Genomic DNA, 11139 nt, shown 5'->3' on the forward strand with positions numbered 1-11139 from the left:
CATCGCGGAAATCATGCATCGCGAGTCAATAATTATGCATGACGAGAAGATTTCATGCCTCATCAAAATTTGCACATCGCAAGAAGATTTTATTCTTCGCTGAAAGTTATGCATCGCGAGAAGATTCATATCTCGCGGGAATTTACGTATCGCGGAAAGATATTCATGCCCCGCAAGAGGACGTACTTGGATAAAGAAAGAGCAATGCTTATCCATTGGCCTCGACTGCATTCTGTTATTTCTTATAAAAGTAAACATCAAGAAGAGCATCGAAGATAGCGACAAAAGAGACATCAATATCGCATCAACATTCATTTATTTATTTTAGCATCAAATGAAGATGTACATTGAAGATTTTATTGCAAAGCACAAGGCATAAGCTTTATTTGCTGGACGTCAGACTGATCGAGTCAACGTCAAATATGGAGGAGAACAATGAAGTGTCGACACGGATGAATTCTCCAAAAAACCACAGGTGCGGACGACATCAAAAAGGATGCAGCACAACGTGGAACTTTTTCTTAGCAGCGAACTGGGACATAGTCCGAAGAGGAATGTCAAAATCTTAGGACGCGAGCAGAGGAGCGACTTCCACCACAATCGAACCACCCTCTCAAGGTGTGTCGGTCTTTCTTTAGATCTGTCAGTTTCAGTCTCGCATCCGGAAGTACCGACTTATCAGAAGCAAGTTCCCAATCTGAGTGACAACTCGCCAAGAGCTTAGGAAATTATGTCCGTGTAAGTTCTTACCTATAGATGTGAAGAGCTCCACATTCATAGCTAAGAGGTTACAAGCCTCCTTTTCATACTCGTTAATAAGGCACTTGTCCAAAACCGAAGGTTATCTAGCGTAATAGATTTCCTTTTCCACCGATCGAGTCGTACTACACACAGCCTGATTCCGAAGGTTTAAGAATATGTAGGCGGGTTCAATGATTGAAAACTCGGCTGTATCCCAACACTCGCTCTCGAATTCTATTCTCGAGCATTTCGATACCTTCATAATTCGGTGTCGAGGTGGCTTTTGATTCTTTCAAATCGTGCGGTAAATCAAGCTTATCGAACTACAAGCGGCCTGAATTCTCATATAGCCTGAGTTATGTAGGAGACCCGTGTTCAAGGGTTCGGCCATAGTTCCTAAACCCTTTGTCGAATACTTTCTTTAAAATGAAGAGGGTTGGCCAAAATTGGTGGTCAATTTCATTTTCCTCGAGTTGCTTGCATCAACCCAAGTAAAATGAGGGACAGTTGTTGACACCCAATTTTTGACCGGCGCGGTATAAATTAATTATGTATATAAGTCGTATCTAATGATTATTCAAAACCACCAAAAAATATACATTTAAAGGCTTTGTTTTGCTAGCTTGTTTTAAATCAATTATTTTGAATCATTATTTTATAATTTAAATAGTTATGTTACTAAATGAATAGGCTCGTTAATAGATTTATACCAAATTCGTTTTTAAATCAGTTGGCTATTATATAAATTGAACTCTTCTTCCATTTAATTTGGAAGAACCAAATTTGGGCCCCTCACCTTATTCCTAATCTCCAGGCCCACTCTCCTACCTCCCAGGCCCACCTTCCCCCTTCTCTTCCGCCATTTCAATTAAATTCCCAGGCCCATCTCGACTTACCCATACCCAGCCCAATCCTCAACAGCCCACAAACTCTAGTCCATCTTTTAATCCAACCCAACTCCCAAAGACCCGGACCCTCTCTCCTCCCCTTCCTTCCTCCCCAAACATTTCCAGAACACAACAATTCCCAAAAAACACAGAAAATGCTGAAAACCCAGAGAAAAATGCAGACGCGACAGACCCCCCAAAACGCGACCTCTCCCCGCGTCTCTCCCTCACGCTCTCTCCCTTCCTCTCTTCCTCTCCCGCGTCTCTCCCTCACGCGACCCCTTCCCCACGCGAAAAACAGACGTACAGCCCCTGCAACGTCTTCTCCTCTGCCTCGTTCTGTTCTTGTGCAGTGCTTTCGGCTGTGGCAGACCTGTGTTCGCGGCTATGGCAGACGCGCTAGCCATCCCTTCCCCTTTTTTGAAATCAATAGTCACGTTCCCGCCCTCTCTCTTCCGAAACCCTTTTCCCCTTCTATATAAACCCCACCCCTCTTCAGAAGAGGGGTTAGCGATTTTAGATTGGAAATTTGGGGTTGAACATTCTTTGGCTTCTTCTGTTTACTCGACGAATTTTATTTTTTTTGGCTTTTCTGGTTCTGTTTCAGAAGAGTTAAAATTTCAGAGGTTAGAAATTTTGGGGGTTGTAATTTCTTTTGAAGGAGAGTTCTGGCCTTCTTGTTTGTCGCGTGAGAATAGGAGAGTTTCCGGAAAACATTTTTTGTTTCTTGTTTGTGTAGAAGAACAGAAAGAAATAAGAGTATAAAGCAATAGCCAAGAGAAATGGAGATAGCGCGTTCTTGTTCCGGTGATACCAAGCTCGTGGTGGAAGCTCGTCCTCTTTCAAACTCGCATCGTCTCGTTCGCTGCTCCGAAGAAGGTAATCGTCTTCTCCAGACTTTCATTATTTTTTTTTATTTTTATTTAACCGGGTGTTGTGAATTGTGAGGTCGTTATTGTGATAGTTGGTTTGTTCTGGATCGTTTTTTTTGTTCTGTTTCCATGGCTGTTGAAGAAGTTTGCCCTGTTTTCTGACTTGTTGTTTCGTCTTAGATGGGAGTCTTGGTTTGTCTCTTGGTTTCTTTAGTGTGTATTTTGTTGTCTCGCACCAAATGGCCTGTTTGCGGGGAACATAGGCTGTCTTATTTGTTGGGTTTGGTTCGAGGTTGAGAGTTTGCCATGTGTCATGACTCCATTCTGTTATATATGCTCGTCTTGCTCCATGTTGAGTTCATGTATATTTGGTTTTTTTTTGTTGTTGTTGGTATTCGTTGAGTCTTGCTTCCTTTCGTCATGGCTTCGATCGTATGCGGAATAATCCACCGTCGACGACTAGGGAGGGAATTTTGTTTAGTTTTGGCTTGTAATATACACTTGCTAGTTTAAACGGTTTTAGCCCTCATCGTTGTGAAAACATGTTGATTGACTAATCTCGTTTGTAATGAGAATAGTGAGTATGTATTGTTTTGAACCATGTATTGCATTACCATGTTAACCATTTTGACTCTTTAATTAACTAGTGATGAATATGTTAAACACCCGTTGAGTTTCAAAAAAAAATATGTTCAAACCCGTATGCTTTCAGTTAAATTCGAAATAGCATGTATGAATTCTCTTTCTTTCCTTTTCTTTCCGCGGTACGGTCTTTCGTCACATTAGTTTATTTATTAAGGATGTATTAGTGTCGAACTTCAATTAATTGGCATGATAATTTGTTATTTCCAGTGATATTTCCCTGTAAGTCTACTTGGTCATGTGATGTCCACATTCTTAGTGTTCACTTCTGTTACATGTCAATTCGAGGGCATACGAAAATTACGAATTAATCAAAGTTGAAAGATGAGATTGTCTTATAGTTTGCATCTATAGTTTCTAGTTCATTCTTGAGTTTTGTCTTCTTATTCATTGGGTTAAATTTTTATTTGAGTCAGAATCTTTGTTTGCTTGATGTTTGCTATTGTACAGTTTGGCACCCTTTGGTAGTGGATTCATTGCATATCTTTGTTGTACATTGTTATCACAAATTAACAATAATCACAATGATATGCATAAATGAGTTAGTCATAAGTGATAAATAACAATAAATTTTATATATTCTTTGCCTCTTTGTTATGCAAGACTCTTTTGTTTTCATACTGCCTTTATTTTATTTTATTTTTTTGTTTTGTTTTTGTTGTTGCATGTGAAATACCTTCCGAGTCCATTTTGGGGCTTTATCTTTCTCTACGCATTTGGAAGAGCCGTAAAGGCTTGAAACTCTCTTTATTCGAGTCAAGCCATCAGGATAGACATGCCAAGCAAATGCCCCGAAGACTGAAAGAGCTTGAAGAAATGGATTAGAAGATCCTCCTTCATCTTTTTACGTTTTTGCATTTTTCTTGTAATGGGCATAAGCCCTTGTTGTTCTTATTTTACTTTTCTCGTATTTCTTTTATATGCTTAGACTAGGACAGGTGGAAAATGGGTTGAAAAATCCAAAAAACAGGTGGGTCCAAAACTCGATCAAGGCGAACAGAACCTGAGTTTGGACCCAAATCTCTCTCTCTCTTTCTCCCATCCCTGTTACTTGTTTTATATGTTTGCGTGGAATGTCGTTAGTCAGGGTTAGAAAACTCCAAACCCCTTCGAAACGTCTATCTATTTTATCAAAATTTAAAACTAAAACGGAATCTCAAAACTATGAATGTTTCAAACTTGTAAATTTATCTAGATAAAAACTTTAATTTCAGCTTCGTAAAGATTTACAATTGCAAGAGAAATTAATGTTTCAAACTTGATAATTCGCATAAGTAGGTCTTTAATAAAGTTCTGTTTTCAAATTTGCAGAAGTTAAAACTAAATAGTCAAATAAGTTAATCGCCGGAAAACCGTAAGTTAGCGGAGTGTCTTAGGTGCCTAACACCTTCCTAAGACACTAATATGAATCCCGAACCCTTTAAAATATTTTCAAACAATTTTCCTGTTTTAAGTTATTTAAAAAATAAGTTTTCTTGATTTTTCTTTAAAAAATTAAGTGGCGACTCCTAAAAGTCGAAAATAAAGCAAATTCTTTTCAAAATAATTTTTTTCGATAAAACACTACCATGGGTTCTAGAATTAATTATTTCTAAAAATTAATATTTTATTGATGATTTTACCTAAATTACCTATGAACCCATGAATTGGATGAACCCTAGTTTTGACTAAGTTATGATATACTTGATATTGACCTAATGTTTGTGAATTATGGTGTAGATTTCTATGTGCTATCTAATGATGTAATAATTTATTCAATTGATATCTAGGTTGTATTATATTGATGAATTTACATTGAATTGACCTAGTTCATTTATTATTATAGTTTTTATGTTAAATTGATGTTCATGGCCATTGGTAAGGGCCTTATGTTGTTGGATTTGATAATTTAGCATCAAATTGAGATGTTGAGGATGTTATGGGGTAAGCTACAATATTCCCTTTACTTTGATGTTTTTTATACTTCAAAACTATGTTGTGATTGGTACGGTTCACTTATAGTGGCGGTTTTATGTGTTTTTACTTTCAATTGACGATGCCTTATCGGCGTTAGGTTATGCAATATGATGACATGGCCTTGTTGGCACTACTTCAATTAATGTGGCTATTTTTTTACTTGATTATGTTAAGTATGATATAATATATACTTATATGAAAGCAATGTGAAAGTTTGATGTATATTAAGAGATCATGTTAGACTATGATTATATGCTTATATATGTAGTCTTAGAGTTAATGCATGATCGTTCCTACTTGACTATATGAGTATATAATAGTTATATTTATGATGTTGTATTAAGGTATAGGATGACATAAAGATAGTAAGGTTCATCCTAAGTGCTTTAAAGAATGATATGCTATATGTGATAAGGTGAAAGAATGTAGTGTTTTTTTTGGTAGACTTGTATCCCTTACTTGATATATTAATAAATGTTATGAGATTATTATATGTCTTGACTAGGTAGGCTTAGTTCACCCTCGTCATGTATGAATTAAAGACATGTGAGAGCTTAGAGGATGGTAAGAAGGTCATGTACGTGGTAAAGGTTATGTTATGGATGTTGAAGTCAAGAGCCGTAATGGTATCCTTTATGTAAGCGAATGGTGGACTTAAGGTTAATTGGCTGTAATGGCATCATATTAATCCTTAGGAAAGTCATAATGAGCAATCTCAGTCATCATTGAAGGTAGACTTAGTGGACCTCTTTGGTAGGGTTAATGTGATTGGGTTATGAACTAGATAAGGAACCTCTTCATGTGATCCTTTAATGTCAATTACTCTATGAGAACCAAGGTTAGCAACGAGTGATTATGTTATGGGAAGTGGCTCTACTTGAGAATGATAATAGAGTACAATGTACCTCTACTTGAGAAAGAGACTAGAGTGCATAAAAGCCCTTCATATTCCTTAACCATGTGCCTACATGGGATGTGTTCTAGTTCTACCCTTGGCAAGTAGAACACCCTCATCGGAGTAGGTTAGAACTCCGTATTCCATGTCTATCTATCATGATCTATGTTTGTTATTACCTATTCTCATGATATGGAATACTTATTAGCATTAGAGAAGTTCTATGAAGTTTAGGTGGTGGTATGGGACGCTATCTAGACATTGCACAATAGGATTTGAAGGTGTTATTTGGAGTTCCTAGGTCTTGGACAAGACCATTACTTGAATGTCTTTTATGTGTTGATTGTCTCATAAATGAACTAATGAATGTAATGACTTAAGTTAAGTAAGAAAGTATGTTAATGGAATAAATACTTATCTAGAGTAGTTAAGGGTTGTCTAGTTAAGGTGTGAGGGGGCATAGGAATGGTCCCTTCGTATCTTACCTAGATGAGTCTTAAGAATGACTCTAGTTAGGGAAGATGTTTATTATGTGGACATGATCAAAACTTAGGAAGTCTTAAGGATTATTTAGGTAGTGTTGAAGAGGTCAATCGTGGACATTATCTTCTTGACCTACTTAAGTAAGTCTTTTGATAGCCTTTGATGACGAGATGTCATATTATCTATATGTTGATACACTTGGTGAGAATGATTCTATCCTAGGTAGTATATGGGATCTCTTGAGTGTGTGTATAAGGGAATGTATGGGCGGTCGCTTCACAATTCACTTAAGTGAGACTTGGAGTCACCTTTGGTAGAAGAATCTTATATTGACGCTTTGATTTCTCGTAAATGTGTATGTGACTTATTATAAGTGTTCTTGAGGGTCATTTAGGTATGCTTAGGGAGGTTGTATGGCGGTCTCTCTTGGTTTTGCTTTAGTGAGTCGTAGGATTGCTTTTGGTGAGAAACTACATGTTATAAAGAGTTAACAGTGAAGAGAAAGTACTTCACTGTAATATTGAAGGACTTCACTGTAAAGTGAAGTGAAGCTACTGTAAAGTGCTTCCAAAAATACGTTAAATTGCTTAAATATTATCTTATGTGTTTCTAAGTTGTTAAATATTTTTCTTATGATTATAATATTATTTTAAATGAAAATATGCATATTTCGAATAAATGTCCGTTTTCATAATTTTAATGCATTATGCCATACTTAGTACATATGGTTGTACTAATTCATGTTTTTATATATCGCTACAGTTGTTGGTAGGTGAGGAGCATTTCGGAAATGAAGACTTTGATCGTAGCATCGTTCAAGGGAAGTTGAAGTATGTCCTCATTTGACTCAAAGGCATATATGTCTTTCATGTTTCTTATTGAATTATTGTAATAGACTAAGTATTTCTATATTCGTATTTTGAAGTATGGGTCATGTCCCAAGTATTCTTTTGTCTTAAGATGATTGAGACTTAGTATTTCTTATGAATTTATATGAAAGTGATTTTTAAAGACTATGATATGTTTTGTGAAAAGTTTTAATTCCGCACTACTTTTCACTATATTTATGCGATGAATGATATGTAAGAGCTTGTATAAGACCTCCGAGAGGTCAAGTACGCCGGTTGCAATCCGAGATTTTCCCTAACTTCTAGGGTGTGGTTTCGGGATCTGACAATCTTGGTATCAGAGCATTGGTTGTAAAAGTAGTATTAGGAATCAAAAATTCTCATCAAGGGACGTCTAGTAGAGTCTTGACCAATGGTGTGAGTCGCGACACATCTATGGGCTAGATGTTATAGGACAATAGAGATTTCTGTGTTTTCTACTCCTATGTCGTGTTGTAGAGTAAAAGTTATGATTACTCTTTTCTTATGGTTTTCCTTGTGTTTCTAGGAAGATGAACACGAGGAGGACACCGGCTAGGAGAGTTGAAAAAAATGAGCTGCAAGATGAGATCCCTCCTTAAGTTGAGTAAGTTGAGCAAGTTCCTCAAAGTGCTCAAGTCCCTATTGAGGGAGGAAGTGATGAGCCTCCAGAGTTGAGTAATAGGGATATTAGAGAGGCTTTTCTTTCTTTAGATCGAGTCGTGACTACTCAAGTAAATTTGAGTATGGTACCTAGGACAAACGTGGTGGAGAGCACTATGACCTCTAGGTTGAGGAATTTTGTAAGGATGAATCCTCCTATCTTTCTTGGCTCTAAGGTGGGAGAGGATCCCCAAGAGTATATAAATGAGGTGTACAAGATAGTGCATGCTATAGGAGTGACATCTTGGGAGAAAGCGGAGTCGGCTTCGTATCAATTAAAAGATGTTTCTAAAATATGATACACTCAATGGAATGGCAATATGCCGGAGGAGTCGGGTCCTATTGAGTGGGAAGAATTTAAGGAAGTTTTTCTTGGTAAGTACTTTCCCCGTGAGATAAGGGAAGTTCAGGTAGAGGGGTTTATCAATCTCAAGCAAGGCAATATGAGTTGTTGAGGAATACTCTTTGAAGTTCTCTAAGCTATCCAAATATGTTCCCTCTCTTGTGTCAAATCAAAGGGATGAAATGAGTCATTTTGTGACAGGAGTAGTCGACTTAGTAAGGGAAGAATGTCGTACAGCGATGCTACATGATGATATCGCCGTATCTAGACTCATGGTGTATGCACAATCAATTGAAGAGTCTAAACTTAGGAGGATGGCTAGAAACTTAAAAAGGGGTGGTTCGAATGATCATGAGCACTAGGGTTAAGAAGAGGGATCAAACTCAAGAAGAACCTAGGAGATCTAAGGTGAAATTTGAGAAAGTAGGTGGTTCTCAAAGTGAAAAGCCGACATGTGTCACTTGTGGAAAGAGGCACTATGGGAAGTGTCTAGCCGGTACTAGTGGTTGTCACTTGTGGAAAGAGGCACTATGGGAAGTGTCTAGCTGGTACTAGTGGTTGTTTTGGTTGTGGGAAGGATGATCATAAGGTGAGAGATGGTCCTATCACTGCGGATAGAGGAAGAGAGAGTAACTAAGTTGCTCCTAGTGCTCCAAAGGATGATGCTCCAATAAATAAGTATTTCTATGCACTCCGGGCAAGAGGATCAAAGCCAGATGAGAATGATGATGATGATGATGAGGGTAAGTCCTTGCATTTTCGTTTTAGTGATATGAGTTCCTTCTAAGTAGGGAGTATGGTTAGTAGATGGGATAGAAATTCCTAGAAGTATGTTGTATGTGCATGGTGTTTAGGAGTTCTGTTGAAATTAAATTTCATTAAATTCTTGCATTGTGTATTTTGTGAAGCTATGATTATGTTGTAAGATGTGTTTATACGATGTTACTTTGCATAATAGCATGTTTATATCATGAATTGCCTAAAAGTTGCATTTTGAAAAATTTGTTAAAAGTCGTTGTAGCTTTAGACAGTTCATTGTTAAATTTTGTGAAAAGTGACTAAATGATTCTTTGGTCTAAAATTGTTGTAATGTTGTTAGAACTGATGTATATAAGCATGATATTGAATATAAAATGAGTTTTTTTTTATTTGAAATGAAGCATGTGAGTTTTGTAGCATAATGAGTTATACAATTCTCTTCTAGTTTCTTGTGGTGTTGTGAATATCTTGACTATTTGAAATTGATGTTTTTTTATTTATTATGTGTTATATTGTATATTTATTATCTTCTAGTTAAATCTCTGTTCTTTGAAATGTTTGAAGAGTGGTAAGTGTCATTCGAGTACGAATGTTGTCCAAGTGGGGGAGATTGTAAGACCCCAAAAATGACTTAGGTGAACTACATACTAACATGTTGTTACTGATGGTATAAGGTCCTAAATAGGTCTATTATATGTTGTTGAGGTAGTGTCTAAGAGTTTAGGTGCATTGGAAGTCGAACGTCAACAGACGACCAAGACGTTCAACGACTAAGTCACCTATATGCCTCATATGTGGTTTTATGTATTTACGTGTGATTAATGAGGTTATAATGTCCTTAAATGAGTTATTACAAAATGTATAGGCAGTGTGTCGAGTTTCGTGAAGTTTGGAGGTGAAACGTCCACGACGTTCGAAAGATGTCCCTTGAAATAACCTTGTGTGTCAAGCATGTTTCATCGGGTTTTACGTATTATTTTTGGATTAAATTCATGTGAGGGGTGATAAAATCATATATGATCATGTTTGGGTTGGAAACGTCTGGCCAAACATCCCCAAGGACCAACCAAGGGTCCTTGAGGAAGGACCCAAACTTGGAGTCAAGACTGTCCCAAGGAGCCCCCAAACAAAGTAGGCATCAACGGCTCGTGGGCCTATCGACGCCTCGTCGATGGGTGTCATTAAAAGGGACTTAGACTGGGAAGAGAGGAGAACCATGTCAAGTTTCTGATCTAATCAACGGAATGACAGGACGGTCCATTTGTGGACAAACAGTCCGTCGACTGCCAACCGTTGGTGAGTCTGTGTCCTGCCTGCAGTTCACTGCCAAGTTAGGGATGAACTTGTAATTTCACCCGACTTCCAAATAAGAGATTAGGCGGTTCATTGGGGGTCTTTTGAGTATCTTAAACATGTATATAGGTGTTTAACAATTAGAAGTTTGCATTCTTCCAAATCAAAACCCAAAATCCCTTAGAAATTCCCCAAGACTCCATTTGAAGTCCAAAGCCAAAGAAGAGGTTGGTGTGAAGAATTGAATGGAGATTATTCATCAAAGTTAAGTATTAGCTTCATCAAGGTATGGATTTTGAACCTTGAAACTCATTTAATCAAGGACCAATTCTCAAGATTTTTTCTAAAGTTTTCGAAGTTGAATTGTCCAATTCATGATTCTACCACGGTTTCTTGCATTTATGATTTCTAAACATTGAATAATGATTTATTTGATATTTTATTGATGATTTTAACCTAAATTACCTATGAACCCATGTGAACCCTAGTTTTTGACTAAGATATGGGTTACTTGATATTGACCTAATGTTGGTGAATTATGGTGTAGATTTATATGGTCTATCTAATATTGTAATAATTGTATTCAATTGATATATAGGTTGTATTAAATTGATGAATTTACATTGAATTGACCTAGTTCATTGATTATTATAGTTTTTATGTTCAATTGATGTTCATGGCCATTGGTAAGGTCCTTATGTTGTGGAATTGGATGATTTAGCATCAAGTTGAGATGTTG

Source organism: Solanum lycopersicum, chromosome 9 (genome assembly GCF_036512215.1).
Source record: "Solanum lycopersicum chromosome 9, SLM_r2.1".
NCBI classification, from domain to species: Eukaryota; Viridiplantae; Streptophyta; class Magnoliopsida; order Solanales; family Solanaceae; genus Solanum; species Solanum lycopersicum.